We start from the raw sequence: 27,901 nt of genomic DNA on the forward strand, positions 1-27,901 counted from the left end.
ATCACAACTAAAAGAAAGAATATAAAAACTGATCAATTATTGCATTTTATAGTGATTCATGTTCTTATTTTTTTATATATTTTCACCTTCATTGCACCATTAATCAAACACTAATGAACTTGAGAATATTATATTGAATAGCAGCAGTCTTTGAAATAATTTAAAATTCTTCTCAGTGTGTTGTAATCTTGTGGAGAGAACATTAAACAACTTTTGAAAACATTGTAAATTTCAAAAAAATCAGAGAAATGCTCTTTTTCCCCTTACCTCAAGGCCCTCTTTCCTCCAAGAGTATGAAATTTAAATTTACGTGCTGAACCTAAGATCAGAGAAAATAAATGGTTAAGTAAGATTGCTAAAATAGTCCTTGGAAGTTTTTCATTGGTAAAGGTATTTGTAAATTTTAAACTTTTTTAAACAGATAAATATTGATAAAACTATTAATGTGCTTTTGCAATAGCTTTCTAATTTTTACCACAATAAAAGTGGATTGAAGTCATTGTCAAAAATATTCTAGTGCTTTTCCTCCTTCCGTTTTGTCTCATTTGCATATAAGCTTGAAAAGAGAATTTCTTTGGTAAAAAGAGTTTTAAAATAGATTTTATATCCTTTTGTTTAGTAGTAGCGGAGGACTTTCTCAAATCAGGTGTAAGTGACTTACCTATTTACAGTAGCAAGTGAGAAAAAAGCTGCAATTTTCTGTTAAGGAGTTTGGGTTATGCCTCTGAGAACAAAGAGGAAGCAGCCATGTTAGCATTACTGAAGGCAAAACCAGCCTTGCATTTACCTGCATGATGGTAGAGGGCATTCTGATTTTCTGGTTATTCTGTAGACTGTCTCAAATCCTTTTTGTCTGTTCCCATTTCACTAACAGAATTCAGAAGGATCTAGCTGAAATATCCCTTAATCCTCTCCTAACTTCAGGTAAGAATCAAATTTTGTTGTTTTGATTTCTAAATGGTGGAATAATATCAGGAGATGAATGTATTATCCTTGTATGTATGTGCAGCAGAAGAGGCTAGCTAGCTATGTTTGCTTCCTTAAAGCTTTGCAAGTGCTTTAAACAAAAATTGCCTAGGTGAATTAAATTAAATTAGGAGAAAAATACTCTTAGCATGTATCATGTATTCTGTACTTATGAATATAGTGATCTTGTGCTTCTTGCTGAGATTTGTTTGAGTGGTGTTGATTTTTCTGTTGTTTTTCTGTGGAATATATTTATTCACAAGTATTTTGTAGAAACCTGTAAGGTTTTAAGTTTTAAAGTTAGTGCTTGTGTGCAATCTGAATTGATTTTCCAAATTTAGAAATTGTTGAATATGGTGTTACAAAATGTAAAACAGGAGTATAGTTGTATCTGTTGGATTTATTCAATAACTTGCCTAAAGGACAAATTTTATGTGCTAAGCTATGGTTGTAGTTGTTATTTTCTAGAAAGCACAGTGTTGGAATTGTTTACATTTTAAGCAAATATCCTAATGACTTGGGAAATTTCTTAGCAGTAAATTAATTGAAATTGTGAGAAGAATCAAAGTCAGTGGAACTCAGATTTTAACAAATTGTTGACAAATTGTATTAAAAGTAGCTGGTTGATTTTTTTCATTTGTGTCTTATATAGTGTTCTGTTTATTTTTGAATGGTGACTGTAGGGTTGACAAAATTTATCAAATTTAGAGAGCAATATTATAAATAAATTGCATAGAAGTATGTGCTCAAGAATGAGAGGGGAAGGGATGCTATAATTAAGGCAGTGTTATGATTTGATATAAAAATGTTTTGTTGTTTAACCTGTGTTTTGGCTACAAATTGTGTTTGCTCTTGTTGATCAGCACCATCTCTGAAGTCTACCTGAGACATAATAAGGAATAATCCATTTACTACCTTGTGTGTGTTAACCAGATCCCCAGATAAGGGGGATCTGATCCTGATTTATCCAGTGAATTAATAGTTTTGCTTATATTTGTAGTCGCAGCCATTTCAGTTTAAAAAGGAGACATGAATGTGAACTAATTATAAACAGAGTGGTATGTCAGATCTCAAAATGTTACTTAAAAAGTATACTGCTCAATAGTGTAGCCACTAGCCACATTCTGACTATGGACCAGGATGTTGTGGTTAGTTGAAAATGTGATATGCTGTAAGTGTAAAATGCATACTGGATTTTGAAAACTTAGTACAATTTGTAAAAGAATAAATATTTTAAAGATGTTTATTACATGTTGAAATGATATTTGACATGTTTAGTAAATGTTTTAAAAATTGTATTTTTATCATTTTATCATAGTTATTAGAAAATTCAAAATTACATGTGTAACTTGCATTATAATTTTGTTGAACAGTATTGCCTTAGAGAAGAAGTAAATCAGTATTTCTTTTAGCCTTCTAAATGGTGTGTCAAATCTGTACCATTTAGGAGGTCAAGTTAAATTTGCTCTGTGGAAGAATCACTTAACTTTCAGAGTATATTCTGATAATTTCCATTATGAAAGATGTAAACATCTGTCAATTTAAAACTCACATGTCTTAAAGTTGCATGTCAGTTCAAACGTTCTTAAGGGTTTATGTTGATTTTCTGCAAATGGCTTAAACCAGTGTAGGAATATACATCTAGAGAACATAGTAGATGTTGAATTGAATGCTCTCAAAGTAATGTACTGGTGAATTTGGTAAAGAATTGTGCTTTAAGTGTTTAACCCAGGACTGTTTCCACAAGGTCACAGGATTATTTTAGATGGAGGAGAATCTTTCTGTGAAATAGAAAGTAATTTTCACTTATCACATATTTTTCTAGAGGGTTTCTTTCGGGTATTTAAAATCATTTAAAGGAATTGGCTTGTACCTACTTATTATGTAAGTCCAAAAATGAGACCCACTTCAGGATTAAAGACTGTTTCCCCAAATCATGGAATGGAATCTGACCTGGCCTCTGAGCTGACTTTGTGCTTTTTGTAGGGCTTTTCTTGTGGGCCTTGGGTGGCGGGCCAGGTGTGGCCTGAGGTTGGCAGGTTTGCAGGAGGGCTGGGGGTGGAGGTGTCTGACGGTCACTCCCGCCCTCTTCGGCCCACTAGCCACAGGTGCTGTGTGCTCTGGGCTGAGTGGAGGTTGACCTTGGACAGTCTTGCCACCTGCAGTGCTTCCCCATCTGGGAGTCAGGGCAGGCTCTGAAGCCTCCTGATAACAGACATCTCCTCAGGAAACCTGTCCCTCTGGGTGTGTCTTAGCGTGTTTTCCCAGCTCGGATCCAGATGGGTCTGGTGTCTGTAAAAGAATGAGGAAGGCCTCCTACAGCTGTGACATTTTCTCTCCTGACTCCTTCCAGCAACCTGGCCAGCAATCGCATTGGATCCCTGGAGTCAGGAGCATTCGATGGCCTATCACGGTCGCTGCTAACTCTTTGCCTGAGCAAAAACAGGATCACCCAGCTTCCTATAAAAGCATTCAAGTTACCCAGGCTGACACAACTGTGAGTACAGAAACCAGCACTTTAATTAAGGTTTTTTATGGGGGCCAAACTTCCCCAAGGACCTAGCACCAAATGCAACCCCTACTCCCCCCCCCCACCTTGCCCCCAGTAAAGTTCTGCATGAACTGTAATTAATGCCCCTATGACAACACCTAGTAAAAGCAGATTGGAGCTGGGTCTGGGGCCGGTGGGCCACCTCATCTTGCAGGGATGAGGTCCACTGAGTATGGACGTGCAGGTTTATGCTAGTGTCCTCCTCGATGACATGAGGAATCCTGCTGGTTAGCTGGCGTGGCTAGTGCTTAGGCTGCATTCATTCTGTTTATTTATCTCAGAGGTTTTAGTGTTGTTTTTAAAGGTACCCGTAAAATAAGTACCTCAGGCTTGATGGCATCCTCGACATTTCTTGAATTTGGCAGGAAGTTAGCATGGCTAAAGGCGGTAAGCAGGAGATGGCAATTTTTATTTCCTAAATCTTACGAGGTGGTTGATTTATGATGGTCTCTCGCTTTTTTTTTTTCTTTTTTGGTACCGGGGATTGAACTCAGGGGCACTCAACCACTGAGCTACCTCCCCAGCTGTATTTTGTATTTTATTTAGAGACAGAGTCTCATTGAGTTGCTTAGGGCCTTGCTGAGTTGCTGAGGCTGGCTCTGAACTCACAATCCTCCCACGCCACTGGGATTATAACCCTGTGCTACCATGCTTGGCTCTTGATTGATTGATTAATTGATTGATTTTTGACTTCTTTTTATTATTGGAAGAATAAATGTCAAGAAAACAAGCCAGTAGTGGAAATTTGGTTTAAATTGACGAAAACAGTTGTTGAGGCTCAGTGGGGTGTGGATCCTGGGCTGTCTGCGGAGAAGGTCTCCATGATGCTGAGGAGGTTGGGTCACGAGATGCTCCAGAAATAGTTGGGGGAAACCAGGGCTTTCCCATTAGCTCCATGTGTCTTTCCCTGCCCTTCCAGGCCACCCAGAGTCCTTTCAGTCTCCCGAGGCTCTCTAGTACTAGAGCCAGCAGCTGAATGTGTGTGCTTCATGGGGGGTCCCCCGCTGCGCTTGCCCCATATATGGAGATCCCATCAGATGCCCTGACTGCAAATGTTTTTGCATTAGATACCCGCTGGCTCACTGGCTGGGAAACTCGGCAGGGGTGTGTGTGTGTGTGTGTGTGTGTGTGTGTGTGTAATGTGCACAGGGAGGCTCTGACCCTGTGGGCTTCTTCTCTTCAGGGACCCACAGTGTACTGTGCAGAAGCATCTCTGCTTTGCATGACCAGGATGATAGTGGCTTCTCCTCCTTTGCCACTTCAGCTGGGCTGGAGCTCTGTCGTGCATATTCCAGAACACTCTTCCTTCCTCAAGTCTGTCATTTAGAATCTGAAGTTCTAAGTTGATGATGGTCTGAGGATTAAGAGAATGTTCAGAAGAAAACAGTGTGAGGCTCTACCATTTCATTTTTATGTGGAACGAATTTATACAAATTAGGGCCGGTCATGGTGGTGTGTGCCTGTAATCCCAGTGGCTGAGGAGGCTGAGGCAGGAGGATTGCAAGTTTGAGGCCAGCCTCAGCAACTTATCAAGATCCTAAGCAGCTCAGCGAGACCTTGTCTCTAAATCAAATATAAAAAAGGGTGGGGGTGTGGCTCAGTGGTTAAGCACCCCTGAGTCCAATTCCTGGTACCAAAAAAAGAGCAAAATGTGTATCGGTAACTTCCATGAGAGAAACCAGGTGTCTAGGCAGAGCTGTCATTGGTGAGGATTCTGAGAAGTGAGGAAATGGCACATGAATGCTCTTCATTCAGTGGGGTCATATCCTGAGATGCCCACTGTGAGCTGAGGATGTCATAAGTTGAAAATACACTTAATTCCTAGTCCCCAGGGCATCCTAGCTTGTAGCACAACACATGGTAGAGTGTCAGTTGTTTCCTCTGGGTACCACAGGGCTGAGGGGGAGCCATCTCTCTGCCACTCCCAGCATTGAGAAAGGATTGTACCAGTTAGGAAAGATCTAGATTCGGAATTCAAAGCGGAGTTTCTGCAGAATGTGTGTTAGTCTCACACCTTCATAGAGTGTGGACATCACAAGTTGGAATACTGTAAGTCAGGGACCTACAGTGCATACTTAATGAGCATGTTGGGAGCCAGATCCTCACACTGCCCACAACCCCGAGGTACATTCTCTATTCCCTCTCCATACAGCACCATGAGGTGGATTCTTCTGGATATTTCCATTTCGCAGGTGTTCAGACTCATTAAGCCATCAAAATAGCAAAATCAAGATTTAAATCTTATAGTCATGGAGCTGGGAGTAGTGGCACACACCTGTAATTCCAGCATCTCAGGAGGCTGAGGCAGGAGGATCGTGAGTTCAAAGCCAGCCTCAGCAACTTAGCAAAGCCCTAAGCAGCTCAGTGAGACCCTGTCTCTAAATAAAAAATATAAGTAGGGCTGGGGCTGGGGCTCAGTGGTTAAGCACTCCTGGGTTCAATCCTGGGTACCAGAAAAACAAAAATCATACAGTCATTGGACCCCAGAGCTAATGCCACGTCTCCTGGCACAGTGGATTTTTTCAGGTGGATGAGGATAAGGGCTGCCTCCCTTTTCCCCTTCTCTCTCTGTTCCTCTCCTGGCTTTGCCCTTGCTGAGAGCTCCTCTGCCCACTCATCTGCCTGGTTCACTTTGACTTAGCTGAAAGTGACTTATGGCTAACATCCCCTGCCCTTCCAAACTTTCTGAGTATGTCTTGGCCTGGAGACCCTCCACTGGGGTCTGCCTGTCTTCTCTCCACCATGTGTATGCACACCAGGGGGTCTCCATGCTTCCCATGTGCTCTTACACCCTCAGTGTGACCACCGTGTCTGATCGGAGCGTTGACCAGGCACACTCCGGGTATTGGGTAAAGGTCGGACCCCTTTGACTCCGGGCACTGTCATTGCAGACACCTTGAGCACAACAGCCTGGTGGAAGTGAACAGCAGCTCCCTCTTTGGCCTCACGGCCCTGCACCAGCTGCACCTTGGCCACAACTCCATCTCACGCATCCACTGCGATGGCAGAGAGCAGTGGACTAAGAAGGGGTGTAGGCCTCGGGGGCAAAGGCAGCTTAGAGGCAGGCAGGCCAGTGGCCCTGTTCTGGCAAAAAGAAGGATAGATGTCCAGGCCAGCCAGGCCCAAAGCAGGAATGTCAGGTCTTTGAGCTCCAGGCCCTTCATACCTCCTATTTTTGAAATAACAGAGGTGTAGCCTGTCGGTCCCCATGAAGAGCCTCTGTCCCCAGGGATTTCTTGGGTGTGGAAAAAGCTCCTGAAGTCAAGGGCTCTGTCTGGGAAGGGCAACCTAAAGAACCCTTCTCACTGTAGCTTCTTGCAGAGTGATGGTACCTTAGGCCTCTGGGCCATGGTGTGGCACACCTGTAATGCCAGTGACCTGGGAGGCCAAGGCAGGAGTATCACAAGTTTGAGGCCAGCCTCAGCAAATTAGTGGGACCTATTTCAAAAAAAAAAAAGCTGGCAATGTTGCTCAGTGGTAGAGCACCCCTGGGTTCAAGCCCCAGTGAGAGAGAGAGAGAGAGAGAGAGAGAGAGAGAGAGAGAGAGAGAGAGAAACAGTGTGTTTGAACCACACTGGGATCATGAACAGAGCAATGGCGACCCGCTGACTGGAAGAATCTGTGTGTCCTCAGCGCTTGCACCTCAGTCAGCTTCCCCAGGGCCTGGCTCTTCCCTTTACCTGTCGTGCCTGGTGGAGGAGGTGGATGTGCATGGAGGCTCACAGTGTCCCCCCACCCTCCATTCCTTTGGAAGATCCCCAGGCAGGACACCCAGGTTGGGCCTGAGGGCACCTGAGCTCACTGTTGCCCAAGCTGAGAGCCACAGTGGTGACCCCTGGAGAGGGAACCTGGGTCCCCTCTCTGTCCTGCATGCACAGCCGGAGCTGCATAGCCAAAGGTCGGAGAACATGGCCATGTTCCCGTGTCTGCACCCGTTTCTAGATCTCTGCTTGTGTTGGGGGAACAGGTCCTCGCTAGGTGGAAATTTTCAGTTTCATAATGCTCTAGTTTAGTCCGGTTGGGTTTCCTTATTTTTCAGGAGAGTTTGGGAGGGTTTTCTCCTTTCCCACTTTTCATAGGCTTGGCCTAGAAAAATCGTCACTTAATGTGAGCAAGCATTATGGGTGCCAGGCACACTCACAGGGACCTGGAACTTCATGCTGCGCTTGCAGCCCGAGTCCTTAGCCGGTCCCTCCAGTTGTGTGCCCCTTGCATCTCGGGCCCACAAGCATCCCTCTGCTGACCTGGCGTTTCAGTCTCTGTGGGTCAGTGGTCAGAGCGTGTGCCGTGCAACAGCCTGCCTCTCCCTCCCGCTCACTGCCCTTGGACTTGGGGTGTTAGATTCGCCCTCCTGGTGCTTTAGGGTGCTGCTTCCTCCCTCTTGTGGTATCGGATGGCACACTGTTTGCTCAGGTGAGGACCGCATGAGGTAACTCCAGGGACACGTGGTTCTCTGTTGTCCTAGTCCAGGAGCCCTGGGGAAGCAGGGCAGGGTGAGTCCCACAGTCCTGAGCCTGTCTAGTTCCTAGGGTGAGGAGCCACCGTCCTGTGACTCAGCAGAGGGTTTGTGACCTCCTGGGAGAAGCTGTGCTCCAGAGCCTTGATGGGGCTTTGAGCTCCCTGCTCCCCTTTCTGGCTGTGGACCGCTGTCTGCTGTGCCCTTTAGAGGGACCAGGGTCACTGCAGTATGCCTTGACCAGTCCTAGAAGCTTGCCCCGTTCTCAGGTCACCTCAGAGGCAGGCTGAGGGTTGCTTTCCCGCCCCTCCCCTAAGCCAAATTCCTTAATTGCAGGTGAGGATATAATTTTGGTCTCCTGCCAGGTCTTGTGACTGACAGAAACCATGACTTATTTCTCCAGCAGGGAAAGAAGGCTGCCTGCTGCCCCCTTTAAAAACCCATTAATCTTCACTGATACTATTTTTGTTCTTCCTGACCCAGCCCAAACTTCCCATTTTTCAACCAGAGGTGACCCGTATGCCAAGAGACCAGCGCCCGGGTTGTGTCAGAAATGCAAGGGTGTCTGGGAGGAGGGTTGGAGTCTCACATGCAGGCTAAATGGATGATTTGGGGTGTGTCCTGTCCTGCTCACAGGGAGGGTAGGTGACACTCAGGCCAGAGCCTCCAGCCTGAGGCTGAGGCCCTGCAGTGGTTGTCCCAGGCAGGGATGCATGGTGCCCTCTGCTGTCCAGTGCATGGAGTGGCGCATCTGACCCACAAGGGGCCTATCCAGGGTGTCGGGCCTCTGCCAAGGAAAGTCTGAATCAGGACCAGCCTGGACACCAGCAGGGAGGTTTTGTATTGCATGACCTTGTGCCATCCCCACAGTTTAACCACACTGGGACCTGCACAGCCATCCCTGTTGTTAGGCCAGGTGGATGACCTAGCTGCACATCCACTGTGAGATGCTCCCTGCCCACGGAGATCCCATGGGTTGTTGTAAGCAAGTCTGTGAAGCCTGATAATGGCCTGTGCCCCTCCACCTCCCCTGGATTCTGTCCTTCAACAACCTCACGTGGCTGGACAAGGAGAGCCTGGCCAAGCTGGGCAGTTTGAGCATCCTGTGCCTCAGCCACAACTCCATCAGCCACATCACCAAAGGTGCCTTCAAGGGACTCAAGAACCTGCGCATCTTGTATGGCATTCACTGTGGGAGTGACCAAGTGATGGGGTCCTGGGCAGGAGAGCAGAAGAGGGCAGAGCCGGCCCCTAAAGGCCAGTGCAGTGCCAGAACCTTGAGCAACTGGTGACCAACGAGCATGCAGGAGGGGTGTGGTCTTAGTCAAGAACAGGGACACAGCACAGTTTGGGAACAGGAACCTTTATGACAAGAGATCAGCCATCTTCTGAAAAGCTTGCCATGCTGATGGAAGCCCTCAGGTGGGATTATGCCATGTCTAGAGAACCAAGCAGACCACAGCACTGAGGCCCCAGAGTGAGTGTGCTGTCTCTTGATCTCTTGCAGAGACCCCGTCCTTGGTGGTACCCTTGGAAGACCTCGTGGTGTCTGTGGGGGAGATGGTGGCCCTCCAGTGCAGTGACTGGCAGCCCCTCCCCCCGCATCACCTGGCTCAAGGGGAACTGCCTCCTGAGCCTCACCGACAGGCACCACTTCACCTCCGACAACCAGCTGCTGGTGGTCCAGAACGTGGTGGTGGAGGACGCGGGCCAGTACACCTGCGAGATGTCCAACACCCTGGGCACGGAGCCCGCTCACAGCCAGCTGAGCATCTTGCCCACGCCTGGCTGCAGGAAGGACCACCATGGCATCTTCACCATTACCGTGGTGTGCAGCATTGTTCTTATGTTGCTGGTGTGGGGGTGCATCATCTGCCAAACCAGGAAGAAGAGCGAGGAATACAGTGTCACCAACACAGGTGAGCACGGTGGCCGTTCATTTCCAGGGCAGGAGAAGCCAGGTCCACACTCTTCAAGAGCTCTCATGCTCTGGGAACACCAGGACCTCTGGGAATGTGGTTCTGGAGAACTGAACCCTTGGTCTTGCCGACACTGGGTTCATAGTCAGGGCAGAGCCAGAAATGGAGCTGCCTTGGGGCTAGGGCTGGGGCTCAGTGGTAGTGCACTTGCCTGGCATGAGTGAGGCACTGGGTTTGATCCTCAGCATAGCATATAAATAGATAAACTAAAGGTCTATTGACAAGTAAAAAAAAAAAAAAAAGAACTTCCTGCTGATGTCCTCCTCATAAACGGAGGTGGATTGTCCCTGAAGCATCACAGTGCTGTGGATTTATTAGTTCTGTCTCCCTTCCTGTCACTCTTCCCCGTCTTTTGTGGTCTCACATGCTTTTGACCTGGGCTCAGTTTCAGCTCGGGTCTGGGAGGGCCTCCTACCTGCACCAACTCCTGGTCTCTGCGCAGCCTCAATGGCTGTTGCCAGGGGATCCTGTTCGGGGCCTGACAGTGAATGCGCATCTGCATCTGTTGTCACCGCAATCCTGAATATTTCATTGTCTTATCTCCTTGAAGATGAAACTATTATGCCACCAGATGTTCCAAGCTACCTCTCTTCTCAGGGAACCCTTTCTGACTGGTGAGAAACCTCAATCAGGACTGAGGGTGGCCATTGGGCCAACAAGCACATCGAGAGCAACAGTAAGGCCTCTGACACAGTGAGATGGAGCTCTATCTAGGTGACTGTCCTCCGTAGGTGGAGATGGCCTCTAGCTCCCTATTCAGGTGTCTGGCGTTAGGTAGGAGGGAGCATCAGGTGAATGAGGCAGCTGCTGGCCCAGGCCTCTGTTGTTCAGCTCAGTCCTGGTCTGTGCAAGCTCTGCAGAGGTTTCAACATCCTGTCTCTCCAGAAGGTCACCATCTGGGCTTAGCAGTAAGCCTCCCAGTTCGATAAGTTAGGATCACTGTCAGAAACAGCTGAAGGGAAACCCCAGGCCCTGAAACCAAGCCCTGCTTCCACAGTTGGCCCTTGGTATCTGTGGGTTCGATTCTCTACACACTAGAAATATCCAGGGCGGAGAAGGTGATGCACATGCAGCCTTCTTTTCCTTGTCATTATTCCCCCAAAACACAGTCCAATAGCTGTGCACACAAAGTTACATTCTACTAGTCACAATGCTTAATCTAGGGTGACTTACATGGGACAGTGTATTCAGGTTATGTGCAAATGGTGTGTTGTTATATACAAGGGACTTGAGCATCCCTGGATTTTGGGATCTGTGTGGGGGCTCTGGCACCATGAAGGTACCAAGGGATGCGAGTGCAGCGGCAGTGCCAAGACCTGCTCTGTATTCCATACTCACAGGGAAAGCTCTCTGCAGGGGGCGCTGTTTCAGTTGGTGGGAGATTGTGAGCGCTTGCTGAGCTGAAGGCCCGGCCTGAGAGAGCTGGTCCTCTAACATGGCTGCAGATGCTCAAAGAGTGCTTGCTGGGAAAATGGTACTAGAAAACAGGCCCATTGCCAGCTTCGTGGTGGCACAGTAGTAACTCACACTGATAGAGAGACTACAGCAGCAGCCCCACCCGTCCTGCTCCTCAAACTCACTGAGACCTCCTCTGCAGGGAATATCCAGAAATCATTTGCAGAGAATTATAATACATGAACATTAAAACATTCCAGTGATCCTTTGCAAATCTCCTACAAAGGAACTTTTAGTTATATTTTTAGTAGACATATTGAAGGGGAGTGTCTCTAATATGCTTTTGGTCATCTCTTCATTTGCATTAATATAAGCAAAAATTTCCTATTCCCTAGAATAATAAACAACAACAAAAAAAACCTTCAGGGGTCCAGAGATCTAACAGTCAGATGAATCACTGCCATGCTGGGTACTTTGTGTTGGGGGGCATATGTGATACTATTTTTTGACAAAAAAATAGTATAATATATGTTATTCTATGTTGCAGATGTTGGGGAAGAATCCTGAAGCTATAATACACACCATGAAGGAGTTGGAACATCCTTTGAGGTATTTATAGTCAAGTAAGAAATACAGTATGCAGTGTGTGTGTGTGTGTGTGTGTGTGTGTGTGTGTGTGTGTGTAGACACATATATACAAATATAATAGAAAGTAACCAATGTGATTCTGCAATCTGTACACATGGTAAAAATGGGAGTTCATAGCCCACTTGAATCAAATGTATTAAATATGATGTGTCAACAGCATTGTAATGTTTTGAACAACCAATAAAAAAAAACAAATATATTAGAAAGTTTTACAGAATACAACTTGAGAGTGTGAATTAGATTGATGAAGACAGGTAGTTAATGTCTGTGCAAGAAGGAAAGAATCGGAGAAAAGGAAAATAAAGTAACATTTATTAGGCAGTGCAGTAACTATGATTTCACATGGCTCATCTCATTTATTTTGCATATCGACTCTGCATATTCAGTATTATTTTTGATATGAGTTGAAAGAGATTTGAACCAAGGTCAGTATATTCCAAAACACCAGATTTTGTCCACTATGATACATTAACTCACCATGCCTCACTCCTTGAAATTAGTTATAAAAACTATTTAAATTTTTTTTCTGCTAATCCTAACATCTGTGTCAGCTCACGGAACTTTTTTTATATGTGATATTTTCTCTTGTGGTTCTCATTTTTCTATCTGCTTTGCATTCTGGCAAAATTTAATGATATTCTACATGCCTATAATCCCAGCAACTCAGGAGTTGCTGAGGCAGGAGGATCAAGAGTTCAAAGCTAGCCTCTGCAACTAAGGGATGCACTTAGCAACTCAATGAGACCCTGTATCTAAATAAAATGCAAAAAAGGGCTGAGGTTCTGGCTCAATGGTTAAGCACCCCTGGGTTCAATCCCTGGTAGCAAAAAAAATTTTTTTAATTATATTCTGGTCATTTATAGATGATACATCATAGGAAGTCTGGATTATGTTGTCTTCCTATAAAGGATATTCTGTTTTATGTGTCATGCAGGCTAATTACTGGTGAATTGTTTTGATCATATTATATTTGGTATTATTATTATTATTATTATTATTATTATTATTATTATTATTATTATTATTATTATTTGGTACCAGAGATTGAACTCAGGGTACTCAAGTACTGAGCCACATCCCCAGACCTATTTTGTATTTTGAGAGACAGGGTCTTACTGACCTGCTTTAGCACCTTGATTTACTAAGGCTGGCTTTGAGCTCATGATCCTCTTGCTTCAACCACCTGAGTCACTGGGATTATAGGCATATTCCACCGCGCCCGGCTAGGTTTGGTATTTTTCTTTTTTTCCATATTTCATGGTGCATTATACTTGTACATAATGGTGGGATTTGTTGTTATGTTTTCATACATATGTACAATATAGTGATAAAACTTAGCCAATATTATTCTTGAGTATTTCTCTTTTACCTGCTTTCCTCTCTCCCCTGATCCCTTTCCTCTATTCTACTGATCTCCCTTTGATTGTTGTGAGATTCCTTTCACACACACACACCTTTCTTTTCCTTTTTCCTTTCTGGCTGCCACATACATTTTTAGCATGAGTCAATTTTGGTTTCAAATGTAGGTCTACCATTTTCCCTTTACTCTTTTGTGTGTGGTTCTTTTTGCTAAGGCTTATTTCTGAACTCTTAATTAATTACCTGATATATTAGTGAAGCTGCTGCAACCTGACTCTGCTGGAAACATAATTTCTTCCAACATTGCCATTTAGCATCATCTTCAGTCTTTATAGCAGTCAAACTCTGCTAAGCCTTAAAGACTCTCATCTGGTACATTCATTTCAAAAATGAATTTCCTCCAGGCTTTTAGTATTCTCTCTCTAACACACACACATAATCACATTGCACCCACCATACATAACTCAAGACATTCTTGTCCACAAAATTCCAACCACTATGATAATCTTGCACTTTGATAATTTTCTCCTTAACTCAGTATGACCACCATCTTACTTGAGCTTCATCTCCCTGTATAAGTGTGTTTTGTGCACCAGGCCTACAGTCATGTCTGAAATTAATACCTGAAAATGTTTAGTTTTTCTAGTTTTATACTCTTTTGTGTCAGGAAAACAAATCCAGTACAGTAGATATATAACAGTTTCAAGTAAAAGTACTAAATTACTTATATCCTTGCCCATCAATAGTGGTAGAGGCACTTAGGTGAACTTACATAGAAACTGCAACATCTTACATACTCAACAACAATTTCATTGCCCATGGAACCCAAAATTAATTGAAAGAGTAAACCCCAAAATGGATATCTGAATAATAAACTGGTCAAAATTAGTAAGGCAGTCAGACTTAAGTAATCATATATTTTACCAATAGCACTAGCTTAAAAGTATGGGTCTACATTAACTAGAAAAATACAAGTTAATGTCTAGAGTCATAAAAGTTTCTATTACAATCCAATAGGCAGTCTCCTATGATGCTTTAATATTATATGATAGTTGTGAAATGATTACAAATTAATAATGAACATAATCTATTTGCAGATTAAAATGTTCTTCCCTGTATTATCTACAAAGTTTAGATACACCTCAAAATGTCCTGGAAAAGAAATTTCTTAACTCTCATCAAAATGAACTGCCTGGTTTTTTCCTACATTTGACATGACACAGTGTCAAGATTTCTAGTCCTGAATACACACTTTCTATAGGGAAGAGACATTTATCTTGGCAATTAACAGATCATTTATCTCATTTCATACAGCCAGTTTTCTTTGTAAGAAAAGAAATGTTTATGTATTTGTTCTGCTGACTTTAATCTATAATCTAATCAGGGATCAACAAACTTTTCCTGAAAAGAGACTGATAATAAATATATTAGACTTTGTAGGCAAGTCTTCATTGCTACTCAAGTGCCAGTGTAGCACAAAAACAGCCTAGACTGTGGGTAAATAATATAAGCTTCTGTGTTCTAATAAAACTTTGTTTACAAAAGCAAGTGTTATTGTTGGACACCGTGGTGTACTCCAACAGTCGCAACTACTCAGAAAGCTGAGGCAGGAAGATTACTTGAGCCTAGGAGTTCAGGCCAGCCTGGGAAATATGAAAGAAAGAGAGAGGGAGGGAGGGAGGGAGGGTGAGAAAGAAGAATGAAAAATAGAAAGAGGAAAAAAGGAAAAAAGAGAACAATTAAAAAAACAGTGTCAGGCTGACAGCTATGATTTGCTCATCACTGTTCCAGAGTATTAATTAATGTTTATGCTCACAACAAATGTTTGGCTAAGCTGTGTATATACATACATACATACATGAAAGCAATTTTGTTCTTTTTGTTTGCTTTCTTTTATTTTTTCCATTTTTTTGGTGATACATTATAGTCGTAAATCATGGCAGTATTTGTCGTTACATATTTCCACATGCACAATATAACACTACAGTTTGGCCAATATCATTCCCCAGTATTTTCCCTTCACTCCTTCCTCTCCTGGTCCCTTTCCTACACTCTACTGATCTCCTTTTTATTTTCACTTTTCTTTTCCCTTTTCCTCTCTTGCTTTCACATACGAGAGAAAACATATGCTCCCTTGACCTTAGGAGTTTAGCTTATTTTGTGTAACAGAATGTTCTCAAGTTTCATCCGTTTTCCATAATTCACCTTTATGGCTGAATAAAGCTCCATTGTGTGTATATGCCAAATTTTCTTTATTTATTCATCCTTGATAAGCACCTAGTTTGTTCCATAGTTTGGCAACTGTGAACTGTGCTGCTATAAACATGGGTATGCATGTACTACTCTAGTATTATGACTTTAATACTTTAGGATAAACATTGAGTAGTTGTATAGCTGGGTTATATGGTGGTTTCCTGCCTAGTCTTTTGAGGAACCTCCATACTGATTTCAATAGTGGTTATATTCATTTACAATCCTATCAACAGAAAAAAAAGTGTCCCTTCTTCTCCACATTCTCTCTAGCATTTATTATTGTTCATATTCTTTTTTTTAAGTAGTTGGACACAATACCTTTATTTTTATTTATTTATTTTTAATATGGTGCTGAGGATCGAACCCAGAGCCTCGCACGTGCTAGACAAGCGATCTGCTGCTGAGCCACAACCCCAGCCCCATATCTTTCGCATTCTTGATGGCTGCTATTCTGACTAGAGTGAGATGAAGGCTCACTGTAGTTTTGATTTGCATTTTCCTAATTGCTAATGATGCTGAACATTTTCATAGATGTGTTGCCCATTTTTATTTCTTCTTTTGAGAAGTATCTGTTTAATTCATTTGCCCAATTAAGCTAGGTTATTTGAGGTTTTGATGTTAAGTTTTTTAAAGTTTCTTATATAGTCTGGATATTAATCCTGTGTCAAAAGTGTAGTTAGCAGGGCTGGGGATGTGGCTCAAGTGGTAGCGCGCTTGCCTGGCATGAATGCAGTCCAGGTTCGATCCTCAGCACCACATACAAACAAAGATGTTGTGTCTGCCAAAAACTAAAAAATAAATATTAAAAAATTCTCTCTCTCTCTTTAAAAAAAAAAGAGTAGTTAGCAAATATTTTCTCCCATTCCGTAGGTTCTTTCTTCATGTTACTAATTGTTTCCTTTGCTGTGCAGAAGCTTTTTAATTTGATGCCATTCTGTTTATTAACTTTTGTCATTATTTTCTGAGCTTTAGGAGTTCTAATAAGAAAGTCATTGCCTGTACCTATATGCTGGAGTCTCAAACCTATATTTTCTTCCAAGGATTTGCATAGTTTCTGGTCTAATTCCTGGGCTTTTGATCTCTTTCAAGTTTGTACAGGGTCTAGTCTTATTTGTCTACATATGGATAACCAATTTTTCTGGCACCATTTGTTTAAAAGCCTGTCTTTTCTCCCAATATGTTTTGGCACCTTTGTCAAGGATCAGATGACTATGAACTGTGTTGGATCTTTTTCTGTGTCTTCTCTTCTCTCCCATTGGTCTATGTATCTGGTTTTATGTCGGAGCCATGCAATGGTTATTTCAATAGCTTTGTAGTATAATTTGAAGTCAGGTATTGTGATGATGCCTCCAGCTTGCTTTATTGACTTAGAATCATTTTGGCTATTCTGAATATTTTATTCTTCCAAATGGATTTCAGGACTGTTTTTTCTAGTTCTGGAAAAATGACATTTATTATTATTATTATTATTATTATTATTATTATTATTATTATTTTAAATATATGTATGACAACAGAATGCATTACAATTCATATTACATATATAGAGCACAGTTTTTCATATCTCTGGTTGTATACAAAGTATGTTCACACCAATTCGTGGGTATTTTGATGGGAATTGCATCAAATCTGTATGTTGCTCATAAAACCAATTTCAAACATATACAATCATATTAGTAGTGATTTTAGTGTCCAAAAAGAGATCTACTAAACAATAATTACTGGGCTGGTTTGGTGACTTGTAGTCCTAACTACTCAGAAGGCCAAGCCAGGAGGATTGCTTGAGTCCAGGAGCTAGAGATCAGGTTAGGCAACATAGCAAAACACCCATCTTAAAAATAATAATAATTACTGATGTCAAAACACATCTCAATCATTATGATAGTCACTAACTCTTCAGTGTTTTCCTTGAAATTCTAATATACAATTAGTGAATGTCAATTTAGGACTAATTGTGCTGTTTTATATATGAGAAAGTTGATTATAATGGTAAATGAAATCAGCTATCATGAATTGATTTGTGTTTATTTAATTACAATTATCATGCTGATGACTCTACATATTAAGTCTCCACCTGTAGTCCCCTAGGTGCTAATTTTAAAAACATGAGTTTTCATTAAAAATAAGAAAATAAACCCCTCCATATGCATTTCAATAATTCAAATTGTATCATAATTTGACTATTAACACAAAGGAAAATCAGTGCAACTAATTCAGATTTAGATTTAAGATTACACAGTGCAAAAGAGGGAATAGTCTTGGAAAGGGAAGTAGAAAAATGTAAGATCCCTCTTAGATGTCAGAAAAACTAAATTCAAAAATGTGATTTTTTTTAAAGGTAGTGTTAACTTGAAGTGGAAAACAAAAAGCAAAAAACCTTTGAAGCAAAGTCAGTTGTGTTTACAAGGGCCTTTGGGTTTCTTTTTTGTTTTAGTGCTTCTGGTTTTTAAAATGTTGATTTGTGGAGGATGGGCACAGGGGATTGAATCTAGGTGCTTAACCACTGATCCACATCACCAGCCCTTTTTTACATTTTTTAATTTTGAGATAGGGAATCCATAATTACTAAAGGCCTTGCTAAATTGCTGAGGGTGACTTTGAACTCAAGATCCTCCTGCCTCAGCCTCCAGAGCCACTGGGATTACAGTGTGCATCATGAAGCCCGGCCTTAAATGTTGATTTTAGAATCCTTTCTTTTTAGCTGATAAGAGAAATTACAAAATACAGAATACTTGCAAACTACAAAATATAGGATACTTACAACTAAAGGTGCTTTGTTAAATGATCAGAGTTTAACTTAAGTTTCAAGCAGTGACTCTCAAACTGGGAGAGTGATACTATTTTATCAAGAGAAATTTAGAAATGCCTGGGGGCATTTTGTTGTTGTTTCACCATGACTGAGGAAACTACTAACATTTTTTGGCCAGGCCCATAGATAGTATATAACCTTCAGATAGAAGGAAGAGTTCAAACCAAAGTACCAATAGAGTTCTATCAAGAAACCCTGGTGCAAAGAAGTAATCTACCAAGGTCTCTTACTTAACTGCAAGGAAAACACAGTTGCAGTTAAGTAAGAGAACAGAGCAGGTACTGGGTGCAGTGCTGCATGCCTGTAATCCCAGTGGCTCTGGAGGCTGAGGCAGGAGGATCCTGTGTTCAAAGCCAGCCTCAGCAGAAGTAAGGCCCTAAACAATTCAGTGAGACCCTATCTCTAAATAAAATACAAAATAGGGCTGGAGATGTGGCTCAGTGGTCTAGAGCCCTTGAGTTCAATCCCTGTTACCAAAGAAAAATAGACCACCCAGGTGACTTGTTTGTACCAGTAGGTCTACCTAAAACGAAAAGGGATTTTATGCAGTCAAATTGTTTTATTATCCATTTAAATATAATTCTTTATTTCTTTATGTTTGTCAAGAAGTAAATATATTTAAGATAAAAATGAAAAATAATAAAAGAATGACAAGTGTAGGAACCTAATGATGACTTACACTTTTTGATTACAGACTTGAGATTCATCTGAAATGACAATGCAATCCCTAGCTATTGCAACAGAAATCTTAACCTCTGAGTGAAAAAAAAAAGAGGGATGTTGAGATACCTTCAATCATCTTTTCTCACTTCTGCGTAAGTACCAAGAGAGGTTGGCCAAAAATATTTTAAAACCTTAAACATACTTTTAAACTTGGCTTTTCTTTAAAATAAGTGCAAATATATGATATGACCTAGTGTTAATTTACAATCCCTACTTTCTTATGCTGCGACTATCTTTAAATGTGCCCAGTTTGAACTGAGATGTGCCATAAGTCAGATATCAAAGACTTATTATGAAGAGTGTAAAATAACAGTTATATTTTTATTTTGATTACAAGTTAAAAGGATGACATTTTGAATATATTGAATTATGTAAAATGTATTATTAAATGAAGCTCATCTCTCTTACTTTTTAAAATATGACTTCTAGAAAATTTAATTTACATGTAGAGTTAATATTATATTTCTATTGGTGGTTCTAAGGGATCAGTGAGAAATAAGAGAAAGATCATGTTCAGATTCTCTATGTCATCATTTGGGTTTGATGTCATTCACTGATCCTCTTATGTATTCCAAACCATTTCAAATTTCATGTGGATTTGGGTAAGACTGAGCTTTCATACTGTCGCAGAGAACTTACTTTCCCATATGTTTGATCAGTGTCCCCCGATGAGTATAGTCTTCATAATAGTGTTTATGATCCTGTTTCTAATTTTATACTGCATGCATCAGTTAAAATGCTGAAGATTCAGGAGGGCTTGCTTTGCTTCAGTGTATGCTCTGGTAGACTATATGTTATCCCAAAGAACATATTTTCTCCTCCACTCTCCCTGTCTCCTCCAAGAGGTGCTTGTGATCTTCCAAGCACACTTTGGGAGGATGTTATCAGCCTTACTTTGTTTCAGTGAGAAGAGAACAGTTTCCAGAGTAGGCACTATCTAAAAATGGCTCCTTAGTGATGAAAGCATTTATTGCCAAGACTTTTGTTGCTTTGTCAATTGTCTATATTGGCTGTAACAGCCAGGATTTTGCTGTTTAATTATTTAAACCACATAAATGGGCAATCTTTCATATATTATCTCATTTTCTTCTTAAAAAATGAACTATACAATTTTAACTTTGACCCATATTTGTATAGATGAAATATCTGAGACTCAGAAAAGTTAATGATTTGCCTATAGTCACACAATTAGACTTCTGACTCTTACTACAATCCTTTTGGCTATATTCCTTTCTTCTGCTGTTATTCTGGTAAGGAAGTAACTTGTATTTCTGAAAACTAAATGTATCAATCCAAACAGTGCGGGGCTGGGGATGTGGCTCAAGTGGTAGTGTGCTCGCCTGGCATATGTGCAGCCCGGGTTCGATCCTAAGCACCACATACAAAGATGTTGTGTCTGCTGAAAACTAAAAAATAAATATTAAAAAAAGCCAAACAGTGCACTGTGGAAATTGAGATGTATAGGCCACATGTCCCCAATATCTGTTCTGCATTTATTTCAATACACCAAATATTTGACCTCCATGAAAAGAATGCCAAGGTAAATTAGGGAGAACCAGAAACAGGAACTCATATACATGCCATATATTAGTGGCAATTTCAGATGTTTGAGTTTCTTTCTTTGTGCAATTGAAAGTGGAATAATATTTGTCAGGGCTAGACAAACAGTAGATGCTGGCAGAAGACCTTGCCTTGTATATGACTCACTCCCATTAGTACAGTACACTTCGACATGACTTTTTAATTGTGGGGAATGCCTCAGCCCTACTGGTCATGCCCAGCCTAAACCTCCATCTTCCCTGGATTTAAGGACAAGATACTTGTTTAAATTCCACTGAAGTTATATGATCCCTTTACTTAAAGTCTAATATTTTCTGCATTTTTATTCTATTAAGTCTAAATCCTTATGCTTGATTTTCAAGGAATTTCATAATCTGACCTAAGCACACAAATATGTCATCCTTTATAGAATCCTTTCCTCTTAGCAAAATGAGCTGTCTTTACTGTCCTTTAAACATATTTCTTTCTGCTGAGTCTTTCTTATGCTGTTTAATTCACTTGCTTTTTATTCTCTTTTTAGAATCTGAATCTTATGTACTTATCCAGGTCTAACTCAAATCCCAAGACTCATCTCTTACTTTTAACTCTTTAGTGTTTATGATTTGTATCAAAATGCATTTTAGCATTTATTTTGTGGCAGGGTAGGGCCCTTGCCACCCTCCCACTGCACTAACTTTTACCAAAGAGGAAACTGGTGTTACCAATAAAGACCTGTTTATTTTTTAGGAGTTCCCACTTTCGAGATTATAATGAGGATCTAGAGTCACCTCCACCCTTGGAGATAGATCCAAGATTGGGGTCCTTAGGCACAGGTGTAAAGGTTGATCCATTGCCTAAACCTCTTACACTGGCACAGAAGATGAAGTACATACACACACACACACACACACACATGCCAAAACTCAGGAAGGAAGGAAGGAAGGGAGGGAGGGAGGGCAAGGAAAGAAGGAAGGAGACCCTTTGAAATCCATTGAGAAATGATATTGTTCTGGTCAACCTGAGAGAAAATGGATATTTGTTGTCATTTTCTGACTTACCATATTGTGACCAAGCATCGTGCTCTTATTTTTATTAAGTTTTTACTAAGACCTTTACTAGGATTCACCTGGTTTATAACTTTCTACCTTTAAATATAACTGAATCTGCTGGGAGGTGGTGGCAGAGTCTGTAATCCGAGATATTTAGGAGGCTAAGGCTGGAGGATCGAAAGTTTGAGGTAAACTTGGGGAACTGAGCCAGACTCTGTTTCAAAATAAAAACTAAACTGGGCATGGTGGCACACACCTGTAATCCCAGCGGCTCAGAATTGTGAAACAGGAGAATTGGGAGTTCAAAGCCAACCTTAGCAACTTAATGAGGCCCTGAGTAACTCAGTGGGACCTATCTCTAAATAAAATACAAAAGAGGGCTGGGGATGTGGCTCAGTGCTTGAGTTCCCAAGAGTTCCATCTCTGATAGCAAAAAAAAAAAATAAATAAAAAAATAAAAAAATAAATAATAATAATAATAAAAGAATAAATAAAATAAAAAGGGCTGGGGATGTAGCTCAGCAGTAGAGCACCCTTGGATATTTGTACTAGGGAGTACAAAAAAAAAAGAATTTTTCAATGCATATTACTTTTTGTCTAGTTTATTTCATTCAGAATCTCCCTGTTTTTGCTATTATCAATAGTTCTTTATTCTTGCTAAGTATGTTTCCAAAATTTATTATCTATTTTCCTATTGATATACATTGGGGATTTTTTTTAAGAAAACCAGGTTATATTTATACAGTGGAAAATTATTAAGCAATGAAAATAAGAAGTACATTCATATTCAACAACTTGGATAAATCTTATAAAAATACATATGGAGCTAAAAAAGCCACACACCAAAGAACACATGTGTATGATTACACTGAATAAAGTAACAAAACAGGCAAAACTAATCCTTGTTATTAGAAGTTAAAATAGTGCCTAACTCTGGGGGAGCAGAGGGAATAATTAGGGGAGCAATGAGAGAGGGCTCATGAAGGTGCATTTGATGTCCAATCTCTTGACCTGGGTTAGGGTTTAATGGATATATTTACTTTGTGATAATTCATTGTGCTATACGTGATTTTCTTTTGGCTGTTATATTTAATAAAAGAGAAGTTCTATTAACAGTAAAAAAATCAATCTCTACATTCATGGAATAGTTAGTAATCAAATGCCTACTATATGGTTAATATGAGTATAAGGATTCTGAGGCATGACATGTTCCCACAGTCCAACATTGGGGATTTTTTGACTATTACAAATAAAACCACCATGAATAGTTGTGCACAAGTCTCAGTGTGGATGTATGCTTTTATTTCTCTGGAGTAAATATCTCGACAGATGTGATTTAATTTTTAAAGCAACTGCCAAACAGTTTTCTAACAGTTTGCCATTGTTTGTACTACATGGTATAGTCTGCAGTTCTAAGAGAGATACCATAGGCTTCATCTTTGTCAACATTTGTTATGATCAGTCTTAAATTTTGTCCATCCTACTGTATGTGTAATAACACTGCAGTTTTGATTTACATTTCAAATTATGTTGGATATCCTTTCATGTGCACATTCACCATATTTGTATCTACTTTGGTGAAGAAAAAAATCTTCTGCCCATCCTTTCAAATTGGCTCATTTTTCTTATTAATAAGTTGCAAGAATCATTTGCATATCCTAGATATCATTCTCTTGAGAGATATATGTTTTGCCAATACTTTGTCCTAGTCTGTCAGCTTACCTTTCCATTTCCATAACAATGAATATAGAATAGACAGTTTGTTGTTGTTGTTGTTTTTAGTACTGGGGATTGAACTCAGGGGCATACCACAACTGAGCCACATCCCCAGTCCTATTTTGTATTTTATTTAGAGACAGGGTCTCACTGAGTTGCTTAGTGCCTCACTTTTGCTGAGGCTGGCTTTGAATTTGCAATCCCCCTGCCTCAGCCTCTTGAGCCACTGGTATTACAGGTATGTACCACCACGCCCAGCATGAGACAAAGGTTTTAAGTCTGATCTATTTCTGAGAGGAGAGAGAGAAAAAAGAGAGCATGAGGCAGAGAGAGTCTCTGCCAAGCAGCTTTTTATATTTTCTTCCAGAAGTTGTATAGGTTTAGCTGCTACATTTAGGTCTGTAGTCTATCCCTACCAGTAGTGTGTGAGGGTTCCCATTGATCCACATCCTTTCCAACTTATTATTATCTTTTTGATTATAACCATCTTAATAGATGTGAAGTAGTATCTCACTGAGGTTGTACATTTCCCTAATGGTGCTGGGTATCCTTTCATTTGCTTATTGGCTTTTGCTTATTTTCTTTGGAGAAATGTCTATTCTAATTTCTTGCCATTTGTCTTTTCATATTGAACAATAAGAATTGCTTATGTATTTTGGTAGTTATATTCTAACTACATGAATTGTAAATATTTTCTTCTATAATTGTATTTTCACTTTCTTCGATGGTAGCCTTTAAAAGTTTTAAATTTGATGAAGTTTATTACTTTATTATTTTTTCTTTTGGTGCTTGGGCCTTTGGTGTCTTAACTACGAAGTAATGACTTCGTAGTTAAGTTCTTCTCCAAGTTTTACTTATGTTTTCTTACATTTGGTTTTGGTTCTTACATATATATGTGTTGTCCATTTTGAGTTCTTACATTTATGTCTGTGGTTCATTTTGAGGTAATTTTTATGTGGGGTAGGGTTTAACTTAATTCTTTTGCATTGGGGCTGGGGATGTGTCTCAAGCGGTAGCGCGCTCGCCTGGCATGCGTGCGGCCCGGGTTCGATCCTCAGTACCACATACAAACAAACATGTTGTGTCCGCCGAGAACTAAAAAATAAAAATTCAAAAAATTCAAAAAAAAAATCTTTTGCATTAAAGACTACATCATTTTGAAATATATTTTCATTTGGAATGCAATTCTAGGATGTCAGTGTTTTTTTCTTTCAGAACTTGAAAATATTGATGTACTGTTTTCTGGTTTGCATGGTTCTTGAATGAATTTTGACATTTTACTCTCACTCCTTTGTACATAATGGTATCTGTTTTCTGTAGATGCTTTTCAATTTTTTTCTTAGCACTGGTTTTAAGCATTTAGTGTATATTTGTGTCATCTTTATCATTTTTCTTGTTCATTGAGCTTTTTGAATCTGAGTGTTCATCAGATATGGAACATTTTTATTTATTATTTCTTCAAATGTGTTTTTCTCACCTCTTTAAGGAACTACCATAACACATATATTGGACTGGTTGAAGCTGTGCATACTGATGCTCTGTTCAGTTCAGTCTCTTTCTCCATGTTTCATTTTGGAGAGTCTTTATCACTGCATATTCAGTTTGCTGATATTGACTTCTTCAATGTAGAATTTGCTGTTAATCTCATTCAGTGTAATTTTCACCTTAGCCATTGTTTTATCTGAGTTTGAATTAGATCATTTTTATATCTTCTTTTTTCTCCTTTACATGCTTATGCTTTTCCATAGCATCTTGAACATATGGTATACAACTGTATTAATGTCCTTGTATAATAACTCTATCACAGTGTAATCAATGATCATTTCTATTAATTTTCTTTTCAACATGGGTTATATTTCGCTACCTCTTTGCATGCCTCATACATTTTTATTGGATTCCAAACATTGTGAATTTACCTTGTTGAGTATTGGATATTTTGTATTCTTTTAAATATTCTTGAGCTGTGTACAGCTTTTTTCTGAACTATCTTGGAAACATTTTTATCTTTTTAAGATTCTGCTAGACAGGAGTTACCTTCAATGTTGGGCTGATTTTTGCCCTTTACTGACTATGTTACTTGATGCCTTTTTATTATAGATTTTCCATTCCAGCTGGTGATTACAAAAATTGATCTCCATGCCAACAATCACCACCACCTTCCATCCTGTTCCTTTCTGAAGATTCTTTCTCTGGCCTTACATGTGTGCCCATTGTTACTTAACCACAGACTTCAGGGGAACCCTCCATAGATGTCTAGAGAGCTAGTACATGTACACACTCTCTCTCCCTCTGCAGTTCTCTACTCTCTCCTTTACTCTGATCTGTGACTTCTAGCTGCATCGGTCTCTTCAGACTTTAAAATCCATCTCTTCAACTCAGGAGATTTTCTATTTGAGTTTCCCTTCTCTGAATGTGGCCTGAAAAATTCTTTCCAGGGAGTAAATTGGGATAATCCTAGCACTCATCTATCATGCTTAACTTTATCTTAGAGGTCACTCTTATGCTGCTTAATATCTAATATCTGAAAACTGTTGTTGTTTGTATTTTGTCCACTTTTTTCCAATGTTTCATATGCGAGGGTAAATCTGTTGCCCCTCTTGGAGAGATTTAGTCCTCCATAATGTTTAACACTATTCTCTGGCACATCATTTACAATAGATGAGGTTCTTCCTGGTAACGGCAGCGTTAGGCCTTCTGAATGCTCCTAGGCAAGTGCCTTCACAAGTTTCCAATGGTATATGTTATTATGCTGCCAATTATTTGTTTCAGATATGTTTTTCTTGTCTCATTTAGATTGTACTCTGACATTAGGAACCCTCATACTTAGAATTTTATGTCCCCTCCACCCAAACTGGATACATTTACCTTTAACAATTACTCAACCCTTACCCCGTAAGAATTCCCTTTGAGGTATTAAAGAATAATGCACTTGAGATTATTTATCTCCATGCCAACAATCACCACCACATTCTATCCTGTTACTTTTCTGAAGGTTTTTAACATAACCTTATATTAAACATCAATGCCACATATTTAAATGCTATGAGTAAAAGTGAATGCTGATTCATCCACTAATTGTATGTATCCTGGTAGAAAGAACTACCACTACCTTATTGTGGCCAGTTGAGAAATTTTCTTCTCATTATCCACCAGACTAGTTAATATGTCTTTAAGGCAATAATTTTAAAAAATAATACTGATAAATCAAAATATTGAAAACTCTACAAACTAAGCAGCTAGTTCTTCAGTAACTGAAAGCACTAACTATGCATATAAAATTATATCTGATTATGAGTCAAAGTAAATATCAAGAAGATAATATGCAATTAGATCATTTTGCTATTCTGATTTTTCCACCAATGAATTATCATTAATCTCTGTTCTATAATAAGAAAAATTCTACAACATACCATATTATATAATAAGAAAAATAAGAAAAAAATTAAAACTAGTTTTTAAAGAACTGCTTAAATATTCCAGTATCATTTAACCGAACAACTACTCTCCACAACAACTATGTTTTTATTCAACACAAACATTCAGGGGTCCATTCCTGGAGTTGAGATCATTGGAACCATGAGGTTATTCAACAAATCATTTGTTAACTCTCTCATACATTCTAGGCATTTCCCTAGTCACTGATGTAACAGTAGTGATCAAAACAGCTAATTTCCTGCTCGTGTTGGAAATTGTGTTTGAGGTTGGGTTGGAGCACTCAAATAGATAAACAAATGTAAGGCAAGTAGTAAGAGAAGTCTAAAGTGGTAAGGCAAGTCTGAAGAGAAAGAAAGGCAGGGTGATGGGCTTGATAGTCATGGCAAGAGGCTCTATTTTGTGTAGGGTGGCCAGGGAAGGCCTTTATCACATGAAATGACACTGTTGCAAAGACTTGATAAAGTGAGGGGGGTAGTTAGCTAGTCAGATGATTTGGGGAGTTAAGGTTGAGGCAAAGTTGCAAGTGTAAATGCTCTGAAGCAGGGGTGGGCTTGGTGTATTTAAATGGAACTAATAGAGCAAGAGAAGAATGTTAGGAAATGGGGAGAAAAGGATGAGGGGAGTCACATTGATTAAGAGCAGTCCATAATAAGGCAGGGCAGTCCATAATAAAGTCATGGCTTTTTTTCCTTTTTTTTTCCTGATACCAGAGATTGAACCTCCAGGGGCACTTAAACACTGAGCAACACCCACAGTCCTTTTTAAAATATTTTATTTAGAGGTAGGGTCTCACTGAGTTGCTTAGGGACTCACTACATTTCTGAGGCTGGCTTTGAACTCAGGATCCTCCTGGCAGCCTCCTGAGCTTCTGGGATTACAGATGAGTACGACCAGGCCTGGCTAAAGTCATTGCCTTTTATTTGGAAATGGGAAGCTATAGGAAGATTTTGAACAGAGAGACACAATCAAATTTATATTTAAAAATATCAGTCTAGTTGCCATCAGGACAATAGATATTGGGGA

The sequence above is a fragment of the Callospermophilus lateralis genome, unplaced genomic scaffold, assembly GCF_048772815.1.
Source record: "Callospermophilus lateralis isolate mCalLat2 unplaced genomic scaffold, mCalLat2.hap1 Scaffold_109, whole genome shotgun sequence".
In the NCBI taxonomy this organism is placed as follows: Eukaryota; Metazoa; Chordata; class Mammalia; order Rodentia; family Sciuridae; genus Callospermophilus; species Callospermophilus lateralis.